The 13,982-nt window shown below is 43.8% G+C and overlaps 1 long non-coding RNA gene across 1 annotated transcript in view; it reads left to right on the top strand.

Moving 5' to 3' along the window:
- Positions 1–13,287: 13,287 nt before the first annotated feature.
- The window catches only part of LOC147033792 (uncharacterized), a 96,800-nt gene continuing 96,105 nt past the window's right edge, over positions 13,288–13,982 (top strand). The window contains exon 1 of the long non-coding RNA XR_015055419.1: positions 13,288–13,982. This exon is cut by the window's right edge and continues 134 nt beyond it. This is a non-coding gene — a long non-coding RNA (uncharacterized LOC147033792).

The raw sequence follows: 13,982 nt of genomic DNA, 5'->3' as shown, positions 1-13,982 counted from the left end.
TCTCCCAAGGTTCTTTTTATCATTGTCATTGTTCGAATAATCACTGGTACAATTTCGGCACTTTTCAGCTTCCAGGCTCTTTTCAATTCATTTTTGAGATCTTGATATTGCAAACTGCTCCATCCATGTTCCATCTCCAGACGCTGCACGACGCTATCACCGAGTGCCAAAGGTGCTCGTGATGACACAGGCTGAAAGGGTGTACTCGGATTTCACTCCATTTGTTACTTTTGAAAATCAGAGATTTTTCAAGTCCTGTATATTAATTGGTCTTTGTTACTTACGAAATCTAAAGATTTCGTAAGTATATTGATGACTTCCATCCTCTGTTTGTGTGTTTGTTTGTAGGCACGATAACTCGAGAACGGAAGAAGCTACCAATGTCAAATTATACCACGTGATTCAGGAGGGTGATGGCTTGCGCTGAATAGATTTTGGTCAAAATCGGTCAAAAGTCAAGGTCACAGTGAGGTCAAACATCCCAAAAAAGTTATAACTCGAGAACGGAAGAAGCTACCTATGTCAAATTACACCACGTGATTCAGGAGGGTGATGGCTCATGCTGATTAGATTTTAGTCAAAATCGGTCAAAGGTCAAGGTCACAGTGAGGTCAAACATTCGATTTTTGATGGTTTGGTATGGAATAATCGTAGAAACTTCTGGTTTGATTCGCTACCTTCTCGAGAGACAGCTTTTATTAGACAAGGTCAGAGGTCAAGTTGACGATTTCGTAAGTACCAGTCTATGACTGCTTGTTACTTATGAAATCTAAAGATTTCGTAAGTATATTGATGACTTCCATCCTCTGTTTGTTTGTTTGTGTGTGTGTTTGTGTGTTTGTTTGTAGGCACGATAACTCGAGAACGGAAGAAGCAACCAATGTCAAATTACACCACTTGATTCAGGAGGGTGATGGCTAGCGCTGATTAGATTTTGGTCAAAGGTCAAGGTCACAGTGAGGTCAAACATAATTCCGTTAATTCATGTGGAGAAATGGAGTATTTTTGCTTCGGTCGACGTTACGAGTTCGTTTTAACTTCGATTTAAATTTTGTCTTCGGTTTTTGCGATCGCTTAGGACGCTTAACACTCGGTTGTCGAAATTCTGGTAAAAAATTGGATGTTTTGGAGACGTTTTAAGATTTTATAAAAAATATTTCACTCGCCGCGTCATGGCTCGTCACGTGGTGCAGCGCGCTCGAGCAGACGAGTCGTTGAGTCACGTAAAGGTTTTGCGTGTGCGCGCTGACGGTGTTTTCCATAAAGATGGTGTTTAAAAGTCCATTTTTTTATCCCAATAAAGGTTATCGTCACATGCCTGACTCGCTAAGCCGTTGGATTATGCAAAGATTGTTGGTGGATGGCCGAATATTACGGTTTTGTGACTGATAAAATAATATTAAATAATGGCGTGGAGAAATGGAGATTTTTGCTTCAGTCGACGTTACGAGTTCGTTTTAACTCGGATCGCAATTCTGTTTTCACTTTTGGTAACGGTTAAGTATGCTTAATATTCGGTTGTCGAAATTCTGGTAAAAATCGGAAGTTTTATGAGATTTATGTCGGGTGTCGTATATGAGGCTAAACTGAAGATTATGCTAATGAGGGGGATTGTAACACATGGCATTACGCGCTCGGTTTAAAGTCAATTTCAATCCTGTCTTCAATTTTGGTAACGGTTAAGTATGCTTCACACTCGGTTGTCGAAATTCTGGTAAAAATCGGATGTTTTATGAGAGGTTTGGTCCAGAATCATCGTAGAAACTTCTGGTTTGCGTTGCTACCTTCTCGAGAGGCAGCTTTTATTGGACAAGGTCAGAGGTCAAGTTGACGATTTCGTAAGTACCAGTCTATGACTGCTTTTTACTTACGAAATATAAAGATTTCGTAAGTATATTGATGGCTTCCGTCATCTGTTTGTGTGTTTGTTTGTACGTGTGTTTGTTTGTTTGTTTGTAGGCACGATAACTCGAGAACAGAAGAAGCTACCAATGTCAAATTAGACCACGTGATTCAGGAGGGTGATGGCTAGTGCTGATTAGATTTTGGTCAAAATCGGTCAAAGGTCAAGGTCACAGTGAGGTCAAACATTCGATTTTTGATCGTTTGGTACATAATCATCGTAGAAACTTCTGGTTTGCTTCGCTACCTTCTCTGGAGACAGCTGTTATTAGACAAGGTCAGAGGTCAAGTTGACGGTTTCATAAGTACCAGTCTATGACTGCTTGTTACTTACGAAATCTAAAGATTTCGTAAGTATATTAATGACTTTGTCATCTGCGTGTGTTTGTGTGTTTGTTTGTGTGTTTTTGTGTGTGTGTGTGTGTGTGTGTGTGTGTGTTTGTGTGTTTGTTTGTGTGTTTGTTGGTGTGTTTGTTTGTGTGTGTGTTTGTTTGTTTGTAGGCATGATAACTCGAGAACGGAAGAAGCTGCCAATGTCAAATTACACCACGTGATTCAGGAGGGTGATGGCTAGCACTGATTAGATTTTGGTCAAAGGTCAAGGTCATAGTGAGGTCAAACGTTCGATTTTTTTTTATGGTTTGGTACAGAATCATCGTAGAAACTTCTGGTTTGTGTCGCTACCTTCTCCAGAGACAGCTTTTATTAGACAAAGTCAGAGGTCAAGTTGACAATTTCGTAAGTACCAGTCAATGACTGATACTTACGTACCAGTTTGTTTTGGTGTCAACAGGAAGTCGCTACGACTTCCGGTCACTGAGTTATGTCCAAAAATGTGTTTTCACGTTGTGTGACGTCACGTCGCGATGTTTAGTCCGGTTAAAACAGGGTTTGGACGCGGACCGTCTCAGGTGGATTGCCTATCAGGTGTAAAAATTTAAGCACGACTGGTCCAGCCATTTGGGCTGTTAACGACCGGACAAACAAACAAGCAGTCATAGACTGGTACTTATGAAATCGTCAACTTGACCTCTGACCTTGTCTAATAAAAGCTGTCTCTGGAGAAGGTAGCGACGCAAACCAGAAGTTTCTACGATGATTCTGTACCAAACCATCAAAATTCGAATGTTTGACCTTGCTGTGACCTTGACCTTTGACCGATTTTGACCAAAATCTAATCAGCGCTAGCCATCACCCTCGTGAATCACGTGGTGTAATTTGACATTGGTGGCTTCTTCCGTTCTCGAGTTATAACCTTTTTTTTGGATGTTTGACCTCACTGTGACCTTGACCTTTGACCAATTTTGACCAAAATCTAATCAGCGCTAGCCATCACCCTCCTGAATCACGTGGTGTAATTTGACATTGGTAGCTTCTTCCGTTCTCGAGTTCTAACCTTTTTTTGGATGTTTGACCTCACTGTGACCTTGACCTTTGACAAATTTTGACCAAAATCTAATCAGCGCTAGCCATCACCCTCCTGAATCACTTGGTGTAATTTGACATTGGTAGCTTCTTCCGTTCTCGAGTTATCTTGCCTACAAACAAATACACAAACAGAGGACAGAAGGCATCAATATATTTACGAAATCTTTAGATTTCGTAAGTAACAAACAAGCAGTCATAGACTGGTACTTACGAAATCGGTGTACTTTGTTTGTTCATCTTCTTGATTTATGCAATGTATAAACCAAAATTGCTGGGTACTGACACCTCAATTAGGAATGACTTCTTTTCTTTTTTGCACCTCAGTGCTATATCCGGTCGCAATGCTTTGTTTTTCTATGTTCACGCTTGATGAGATCGCAATCGAGTGTTGCTTTTTTGTTTTCAGTGATTGCTTTTGGTTCATGTTTCCATGAGTTTTCTAGACCTGGGATATTGAGACTTTTGCAGATGTGCCAGTGGATTACTCCACCTACCTTGTTGTGCTTTTGTGTGTACAGCTGTTCTGCCATGAGATTCATTACATCCTGATTGGAGGTTACTTGTACCTTCTGTTTATACCTTGCAGAATCTACACTTGTCCGATTGACTCAGTTTTGCCATATTCTTAAAGTCATTAGTGTGTTGTCCCTGGTCTTTGGCATTTATAATGATTTGTTCTCCATCCCAGGTGCGCTGACCTCTTCTTAGTTATTCCAAAGAGCCTTTGTCTCCTCCCAATCTGTCCAAATCTTTTTTTTTTATACCTTCAGGAAGGAAACTACAAAAGAGCAGTCCTGCTCCTTTGTCGTTTTCTCAGTTGTCGGTGCATAAATACATAAAACATATTTTGTTTTATGTTGTTTTTTTGGTCTTTTTTGCAATTTTTACCTCTGCCACTGAAGGTGGAAGTCGGTTATGTTTTCACCCCTGTTTGTCTGTCTGTTTGTGTGCAGGATATCTCAAAAAGTTGTGGACAGATTCGGACGAAACTTGGTGGACAGGTTTGGTGTGTGACAAAGAAATGATTCGATTTTGGTGAAGATCCGAATATGAGAATTTTTTTTTATCTCTAAAGTGATTCTTCACCATTGAGAGATAGGGCCAAAAGTGATATGTAACATGATATTTCAAAAATGTATTGCGCCATATATGTTCGACTGGATCAGGCATTGCATGGCGGAGGTATACGCTCCACCAAATGCCCTTCTAGTTGGGGCTGTATTCATTGCTTCGGTTTCATGTGTGACATCTTCTCTTCACACCTGTCTTTGGAAATTTTTGTTCGGTGGGTTTGGGATACCTTCCCTGGTTTGATGCCTTTGTGTTTGCTTACAAATTGGATTTGGTCATCCATTACACTTTTCACATATTCAGCCAATCATACGGTTGTCATTCTGTGCACTTGGTTCAGTTCCATCAGGCCGCTACCTCTTTCTTGTCTCGGCAGGTACATTCTCGGGATGCATTGATTTGTGAAAAACATTTTGTGGATGTTGAGGAGTTTCCTTGTTTTGACATCTAGTTTATTGACTCATGGTTGTGGCCAGTGAACATTCTGCAGCTGTACTGGAATACTGGTATTGCAAGTTTGTTGATGGCTTTGATTTTGTTCCTTGAACAAAGGTATGTTTTCGGGATCAGCCTTGTTCTACGCAGATCACAGGTATTCTTTGGTAATTGTTTGTTGATCTCCTCACCTTGGATAAATTTGTTGAATGCTCGATCGTCGTGATTGTGAAGAGCATCTAGTTGCTTTCGCCAGAAGTTTGGAATTCCATCTCGGCCTGGGCTTTTAAAGTTTGGCATTTTTTGCTTGTTTTTTTAATTTTATTTTATTTTCTGCATTAAATATCACTGGAGACATTTCGTCTGGATGTTGTTTCTTTTCCTCCAAGTTTTGTCTCCAATCCACCTCTTTGTTGTGTTCTTTTGGGTCCTCACAGATTCCTTTCCAGAAATGTTCAAGTTCGTATTTCTCGGGTGGGGGGGGGGGAATTTGATATTTTGATTTTCTCTCCCTTGTTTGTGGTCAAATCTTTTCAGGTTCTTTTCAAACATGTGGTTTTGTTTTCTCCCTTTGTTGACTTCGCATAGTTTTTTTTTATATCTTTCTTGCGATCATTCCTATTTTTAATTTGCTTTCAGCAACCATTACCTCTCAGTCTTTATTTCCAATTTTGGATTTGTTTTTTATTTTTGGATTCTCCTCATTAACTTTGGGTTTTGAATACCCCTTATAAATTTCTGTATTTGTCCTGTTTCTTTAATCAGTTGCTCCCTTTGTGTATTCAGCCTCCGTTTCCATGGTGGTGGTTGGTCTCTGTCTGTATGGGCTGGTTTGCTGTTTTGCGATGTTGTTTTCTTGTTGCTTTTTCTTGGATGAACAGTGCCGTTGCAAAGCTCACGGTGTTGAGTTCCTTTAATGCGGTTGATTTTGTAACCAATCTCTTGAGTGCTTTGTTGGTTCTCCCAACCAGCATTTTTGTCCATTGGTTGTTTTCTATTTTGTGTGGCTGTGGTCTTTCCCCGAATGGCGTGAATCTTATCTCCACTATTTTGTTTGCCAGCTCTTCTTCCAGTCTTTGCTGTTCCTTATCATCCTCACTCTGCTTCAGTCCTTCACCCCTCTGTTCTCGATTTCATCCCCTCCATCTGTGTTGTTTTCACTCGTGCCACGATTGTGTTGGGTCTATTCCCCCTCACCATTTATGTGATTTTGTGTCTCCTTCCCCTCTGTTTCACCTTGCCTTCGCTACTGGATCCCCAGTGATGCTCCACATTCCAGTCTTACTCCAAACTGACTGGAAGAGGGGCCTTGTTGTCCCTCTCCTGGAAAAGGAAGGGTGATCACCAGGACTGCAACAGCTACTGAGGGGTGACACTGCTCTCAGTGCCAGGCAAGGTCTTTGCTCAGATAATTCTTGATGGGGTTCGCCACCATCTGCTTGAGCACCAGCACCCGGAGCAGTCAGGCTTTACACCAAAGAGGTCAATGATTGACCGTATCCTTGCTCTTCGAGTCCTCACCGAACGCAGATGAGAGTTTCGGAAGTGGCTGCTTGCAGCTTATGTTTATCTCTGTAAAGCGTTCGATTCAGTGAATCTGGATTCCTTCTGGAGGATTTTCAGTCTTCATGGGGTGCCACCAAATCTGATGAATCTACTCTGGTACTGAGACTCTGGTATTTCTGAACTATACTCTGGTTCTGAGAGTGCTGTGAGGTGTGGTGGTTGCATCTCCGACTTATTTCCAGTTGTGACTGGCGTTTGTCAGGGGTTTGTGCTGACCCCAACACTTTTCAGCACTGTATGGACTGGATTCTGGGGAGGATGTTGGAGCAATCAAGCTGCAGTGCATGATTTGGGAATGACAGGAACTCTGACCTTGATTTTGCAGATGATGCAGTCATCTTTGCAGAGATGCTGGATATCGTTATGGGAGCACCCGGGGTGCTCAATGAGGAGTCTGAGCCATTGGGATTATGTGTTTCCTGGGTGAAAAGTAAGATCCAGGCTTTCAATGACATATTGGATGCTGCTCTCTTGTCTGGACCTGTTTGTGGTGATCATGTTGAGGTCACGGAGAAATTCACTTCCCTTGGCAGTGATAGTCATGTCTCTGCGTGTTGAGCCAGATGTCAATGGATATCTGAGTGGACCTGGAGAGTCATGGATTTACTGGATCATGGGGTGTGGCACTGTCGGTACCGATACAAGAGGACGAATGTCCAAGTCTTTCAGTCCTTGGTGCTTTTCGTCTTGCTCTACAGATGAGAGACTTGGACTCCGACCAAGGATTTGAGACGAATTCTTAACTCCTTCGATTCCTGGTCTCTTTGGAGAATCTTTGGTTATCGCTGGTCAGACTTTGTTTCCAATGAGCAGTTGCTGAGAGTGACTCAGATGAGATTTGTTACCTCTATAGTCTGTGAGCATCAGTTGTGGCTATATGGACATGTGGCTCTTTTTCCTGATGCTGTTCCTGCTCACCAGATTCTCTCAGTGAGGGAGCCTCATGAGTGGAGGAGGCCAACGAGCTGACCACGTACCTCGTGGTTGCAGCAGGTTGATCGGCATCTCAAGGAGATGGGATAGACCAGGCGTCTGCCTGGGAGTGGCCAGACGGAGGCCGCTTTAGTACCGGTGGAAAGTGGATGCAGCGATGTGCTGCTCCGGCGCATGCTCCCACACCTGACTTGACCTGATGTATGTAATCCACTGATGTGGATCCATGACCGAAGTTATGAATCCACTGTTTGGAGAGGTTGTGGGCCGAAAGGATCAAAACCTCGAGGAACAATGGTGCCCGGCTGATGAGCCGTGCAGTCGTAAAACCAGGCAATTGCTTGTCAGTTAACAAACCAGGAAATTGCTCTTACTTTAGGTAAGGGAACTATTTTTTGAGGTTTACAATTTAAATAAAGTTGAATATAGGATGTTGTGAAATTAACATAATTCACAGCAATCCTTCAAATGATATTATATTGTTTTGGGTCGGCACACGCGCCGGGCTCACGAGGTGCATACTCGGAACCGCCACCACCACTGACCCTGAGGCCACAGGCCATGGATGCCTCCATGGCCCAACCGGTTGTTAATCAACCGTGGGTGCTGGCAAAGGCAATTACACCGATCAGGGTCCTCGCATCCACAGCCGCGTTACCTGCTCGTTGGTACAACTACCTAACCTAGGAACTGCACTCTCAGCATGCACTCGTATCACTGCAAAGCGGAATAGAGAGTGCAGCGCTGGCTAATCCGGAGCCAAACAGTGTGGCAAAAACTTCCCATCTTACGATTTTGAACACACTTTGCCACACCAATGAAGGAAAGGCCAACCAAGACAGATGTGAAAAGAACAAACAAACAATTTTTTTATTTAACAAGCAAGGTGATCATTAAAGCGTGAATTTATGAGCAAGCGAGCAAGCAAAGTCAAAAGATACAAAATGGAAGATTTATCCCAGCACGTATTCTTATACTAACTTACACACACACACACACACACACACACACACACACACACACACACACACACACACACACACACACACACACACACACCCACACACACACACACACACACACACACACACACACACACACACACACACACACACACACACACACACACACACACACACACACACACACCATGGGCCCATCAATCAAATGCAGGAAAGTGGACGAGAAAGAAAATAATGACTTCTCCAACCTCACACAGCCTGTCGGGGCTGTGAGGGTCCAGATATTCTGGGGGGGGGGGGGAGGGGGGGAGGATGGGGAATATGGGTGGTAGAGTGGCGGTGTAATGAGGTGCGCAGCTGCACAGCGCACTGCGAACATTGGTGTCACATTCTCGCCTCATTCTCCCCTCAACTTCTCCAGACCCAGCGTGATTCATTGTGGTCCCACGCAGCCCGTTCCGGCAGATGATCCCTCAAGCAGGCAGCCAGTCTTCCTAATGTGTCCCCGCTACGTACACGACAGCTACTGTTCTCTTGGGCAGGCAGGCAGTTTCCTTTGAGGAGTCCTCGGTATGCACATGACAAACAGCTTCGAAGATCAAGCAGGCAATCACTTTTGCCGAGGCATCCCTGGTATGCACATGACAAGCCAATCCCCACCCCCACTCTCACACACACACTTTTTGCATTCTGTCTCATATAGCCGCTTGAGCTGGGTGTGATTTTTACAGACCAAAGTTCACACGATCATCCATCGACCCCGTGTGGCGCTTTCCCATTGGTGTACATCCAACGGTGGGTGGGGGGGAGGGGGGAGTTGGGGGAGTGTGCAGTGCCGGCAATGGAAAAGCCTGCGTCATGCTGTGAAGACTGCTGCGGGCGATCCCAGCCTGTTCCCCCATGCGCAACAGACAGTCAACAGTGGCCTCGGCCCTTTCCCCTCGCACGCCCAGTGCTCCACTATACTTTACATACTGTATTGCATATGTGTGATGTCCTATGTACTGTACAACGTATGAGAGAAGCGTTGTACTTTAGTTTGTATTTGAGAAGCATTATCCTGCGTGACGAATGTGGAGAATGCAGGAAGGATGAATGGAGGGTAATCCGATCAGCCCGAAGGGTTCATTGTCTCAAATGGTGAGAGACAAATTAACACAGACAGACAGACAGACTTAATAAAATAATGCGTGAATGGAGTCGTAATGGAGAGGGATACAGACGGACCGAGGGACGACCGACCGACTGCGGGGTTGAAGGTAAGACCAATGGGGTGGAGGAGGCGTTGTTGAATTGAGGTTTGGTGAAGCGGATTGTTGAAGGATTGAGGAGAGCAGAGGGTGGATTGGTGGAACGGACAGATCGTGGATTGAGAGAAAGATTGAAAATATCAGAAGAGGGAAGACATCGCACCAGGGATAAACAGCTAACCTCAGTGCATTTCCATGACAAACCCCTAAACACGGGGCAACGGTCTACGTACCACACAAACTCGTGAAATAACTCATGCTGGGGAGGTGAGTGCGTGCGTGCAAGGCATTCCCTTTCGCCGCTCATAGTTTGAAAGTTGGTGCTGTTCATATTCCTTGTTAGTTGTACATTAAACAGACTGACTTTGTCTCAATAATTAAAAGACAGGAAGTCGGAATTTTGCTGTATTACCATCTCGCATTAACCAACTCTATTCAAAAGGAGGTTTTGACGAGCAGGTCGCAGGTCCCTGCTTGCCTTGTGGCGGTGAACCTTGACGACTGATTGATGAAGTGGATGTAAGGACCACAATGTAAAACACAGAACTGAATTTGTAGTTGAATTTTCAGGAACAGTGAGAAATGTTCATTGTTGAAATGAAAGATGTTGATTGTTAATTTTCAGCTTTATTTTCTCAACCTTTCCTTGTTCTATAAGAAGTTGTTCTTCCCTTATCAACACGCTGATCGGGTCAGACTGCACAACTGGCTCAACATCCTTTCCGAAGTGAGTTATGCTCTCGACTGCATCACTCTTCCTGCACACCATTTGTTTGTAGTCCTATCCTAATCTGACAGTTAATTGAATCCTATAAAGGACAAATCAGGGTGAACAATCTATCTTTGAGTTATCCTTCCATCCCACAAGTACGTACTAATGTTAATGGTGTGATCACTGTGAAGAATCATCAATATTTTTTGACCTCTGCAAACAAACTTCACTTGAGGGGGTGTGCACCGTGTGATGTTGCATTACCCTGGTGTGACAAATGGATTCGAATATTCAACTCACCCATCATTCCTCTCTGTAACCTTGTTTTACACAATTTACCAAATGCAATCGTCTTTGCAGGATGATGATCTTTACCGGTACAAACTCGTCTCTAAATTTTTTTATCCAGACAGGCTCTGAAATCCAGATCGGTGATGACATACGAGTTGAAGTCGAGATTGTGAGAGTCGGGGAGACTCGGCGGATATTTCATTATACGTTATATTTTTGTTAAGCATCCCATCAAGGGAGGACAGGTATAGACATCAGAAGAATAAGCTGTCTGTACTTATCAAAATATCTCTCACAGTTTCAACGTGATGACGACTAATCATTGTCGATAATTAGGTTGAGTATTGATCAGCCGTGCGTTAAAAAGATGTCATTTCTCTCTGACGATAAAGAAAGCTTAGCAGAGATCTCCTGCTTCAAAATTACATCTCCGTGCTGCCCAACTTGCTGCGGAATAAGTGTTTCAGATGGCAAGCAGTTGTCTTCATCAACTCCACATGTCCGTGCGCCAAAGAACACCTTGTATGGAACTTCTTTTTCCCGAACTAAAAACTCATCAGCACCCCTTCTGATCGGATCTATGCAAGCTTAACATGCCTTAATGTGGCAGGTTCTTGATAAAGGATAATGACACACAGAGACAGAGACAGATTGATAGATATTGAGATTCCTTGAGGGGTTTTTTTGTGGGGTTTTTTTGCCTTCAATTTGGGAAAATGTCATTTACCTAATTTGTCGTTGTGCCTTCAGTTTTGACAGCAAGCTTCTTTCACTGTCAACGCTCTGCACGTGTATTGTGTACCTCCTTTATTATCAGGCATGTTTGACGAAAGACTTAGACTGCACGAGGAGCTGTCTTCCGAGATGGTCTGTCAACTTGACCACGTGCTCTCGAGATACGGGGCACTGCTACATAGCCCTCTTTGCCCGCTGGGCAGATGATGTCTCGTTAATAGGATGGCAAAACCCGTCTCCGAAGTACGCTCCACAGCTTGAGTCGACTTTCCTCATCAAGATTTTTCTTTGACAAAAACTTTAAGTTTCTTGTACTTGTATGGATCAGTCATTATTCCCGAGCATGTGTTGCTTTGGCATATCTTCATGTAAGAGGGGGAGGGCGGAGGTTCGAGGGGAGTTCATATATTGTGTCAAGTTAAATTCGGTGTTTAGGTAAATTAAAGCTAATGGTGGAAAAATAAATTACTGAAATAGTATCTTTGTCTGTTGTAAGCTACCTTTTTCATGTTCCGAATCAAAGGTCTCAAAGCTCGAAGCAAATACGCAAGAAGCCGCGTAGGATCACCAAGGCAGGAACTCGGCGGGATTCCTTATTATTGCCTTTGGTCTTTAATCTACATTAGTGTAATTACATTTTTACATTGGATAAGTGGCCTGAGTGAAGTGTATAAATCAGCAATCTCCAGACCTTTGGGACGCATCACGAACGTTGATTAAAGGCATTGGGAGAGCTGAGAACTGCTGTGGGAGGAAAAGGAGGAGTGAAGGGGAGGTGATTGATTTGGCATTTTTCTGAGAGAGAGAGAGAGAGAGAGAGAGAGAGAGAGAGAGAGAGAGAGAGAGAGAGAGAGAGAGAGAGAGAGAGAGAGAGAGAGAGAGAGAGAGAGAGAGAGAGAGAGAGAGAGATAGAGATAGAGATAGAGATAGAGATAGAGATAGAGATAGAGATAGAGATAGAGATAGACAAAGAGAGAGGGGGACATAGTGATAGAAAGAGGGAGAGAGGGACAGAGAGATGAATTTTGATTTACTGATGGCAGAAAGCACCGTGTACAGGAAAATGAGGTCGGCACTGGAAAGTTGGGCAGATGAGTCATCAGAATGAGAGTTGTCAAAACGGTCTTTTGAAATTGGGCTTAGGTATCTGCCCAATGAACTGGTCTAAATATGACTGACAAGGTATCAGCTGCAGTAGAAAGATGACCGATAAATCAGACTTTGATGGCACATCACCGGAGTGCAGGATAATGAAAGGGGGGGGGTCGTCAATTATTGGATAAGAGCCGACGGAAGATACTCTGCCCCTTATATACGTGCAATTCATATTCCTGAAATTCCAGCAGGAATTGATCCTCCGGGCGACCACAGCATCGCTAACCTTTCCCTCCGTGTCCTGCGCGATGCTTCGCCAAATGTCAACTGGTCATCTCTCGGCGGGTCCTAATCTCACGGGGAGAACACTGATGGCGAAGAATCGGGGAAGCGCTTCTTTTCCTCTGATCCAACATCTCAAATGTTTTCGACCTTTATAAATCGACATTTATAATTTTATTTTCGGTTCTGCTCTCAGGTTGCTTCATTTGTAGAGGAAATGTCCTCAAATGCTTTGGATGGAATCCGCTTGATCTCTTCTCGACGGCGTGTTGGACACGGACATCCTCGAATCTGACACCTTGAATTATGTTTTTGAGTATCTGGACATTTAGATGTTTAAACACCCCGTGGAAAATGAATGCTTTTTCGTGGTGTTTTTTTTTTTTTTCCGAGAGTGACTTGTCTCGTGATCTCTCTCGTTTTGGACAAACCTTTGGGTCACTGGAATAATCATCTACTTTTTGAGATAATTTAATAATGCCGAGGCTAACTGGAGCGTGGGATTGAGAAATAATGTCACACTTCATGAGTGCATTTCACCGGATTCCCTGACGTTTCCCCGCTGTCGGCAAAAATGACTCACGCTCACAATAGGGCCCACCAGATGAATATTTTGAGGGTTTTCTATGATTTCATGTCTAATGCGAAGGATTGTGAGCAGGTTTTATTTTTTTCCCAATGGGAGAAGATTTTGCAAATTAGATGTTATTCACGGCGAAGGTGACATGGATTGAGGGTAATGTGTTAACGACGTGTACGTGTATCGGTATAGGTTGCCATAGTGTTCCATTTTGTAATGCCATGTCACCAATGTGCATTCATGGTATTTCTCTTCCTTTTCTTCTTTTGTTATGCAGCCGCCCGTGGCATCATTTGCTGGAGGCGCAGCTGTGCTGCTGATGCAGTGCCCCCTGTAGGTTGAAGCAGGAAATTGTAATTGGTTCAGGGTGTCGACTCTTTGTGAAAGCTGCACCGTGGGATCTGTAATGTCCACCAACTAATCCTGGCAGATGGGACGGCCAGTTTGACGTATGCATCAAAAGGACGGCGCACACACTGATGGATCGCCCTGCCTGTGAAACACCAGGATGACCGTTTATAGCCGGACGGAGATACAAACCCAGACTCGTCAGCTCGGAAGCGAGTGTGCATACCTCTAGGCTGGCTATCCTCCTGGCCTGTTCTTTCTCTTTGCACAGCATTTGAGGATTATTTTAGAAATTGGATGCATGTGCAAGACTGCAGTCGTCTGTTGCATCTTGTGCACCCTTTAATAAGGTCTTGCTGCTTGCATGCGTGCCCGTGTATGTGCATATATGC

This window comes from Eptatretus burgeri, chromosome 1 (genome assembly GCF_056783735.1).
Source record: "Eptatretus burgeri isolate ZD-2024b chromosome 1, Ebu_testis_v1, whole genome shotgun sequence".
Lineage (NCBI taxonomy): Eukaryota > Metazoa > Chordata > Myxini > Myxiniformes > Myxinidae > Eptatretus > Eptatretus burgeri.
The sequence above is the reverse complement of the archived record's forward strand: the minus strand, read 5'-3'. Positions and strand labels throughout refer to the sequence as shown.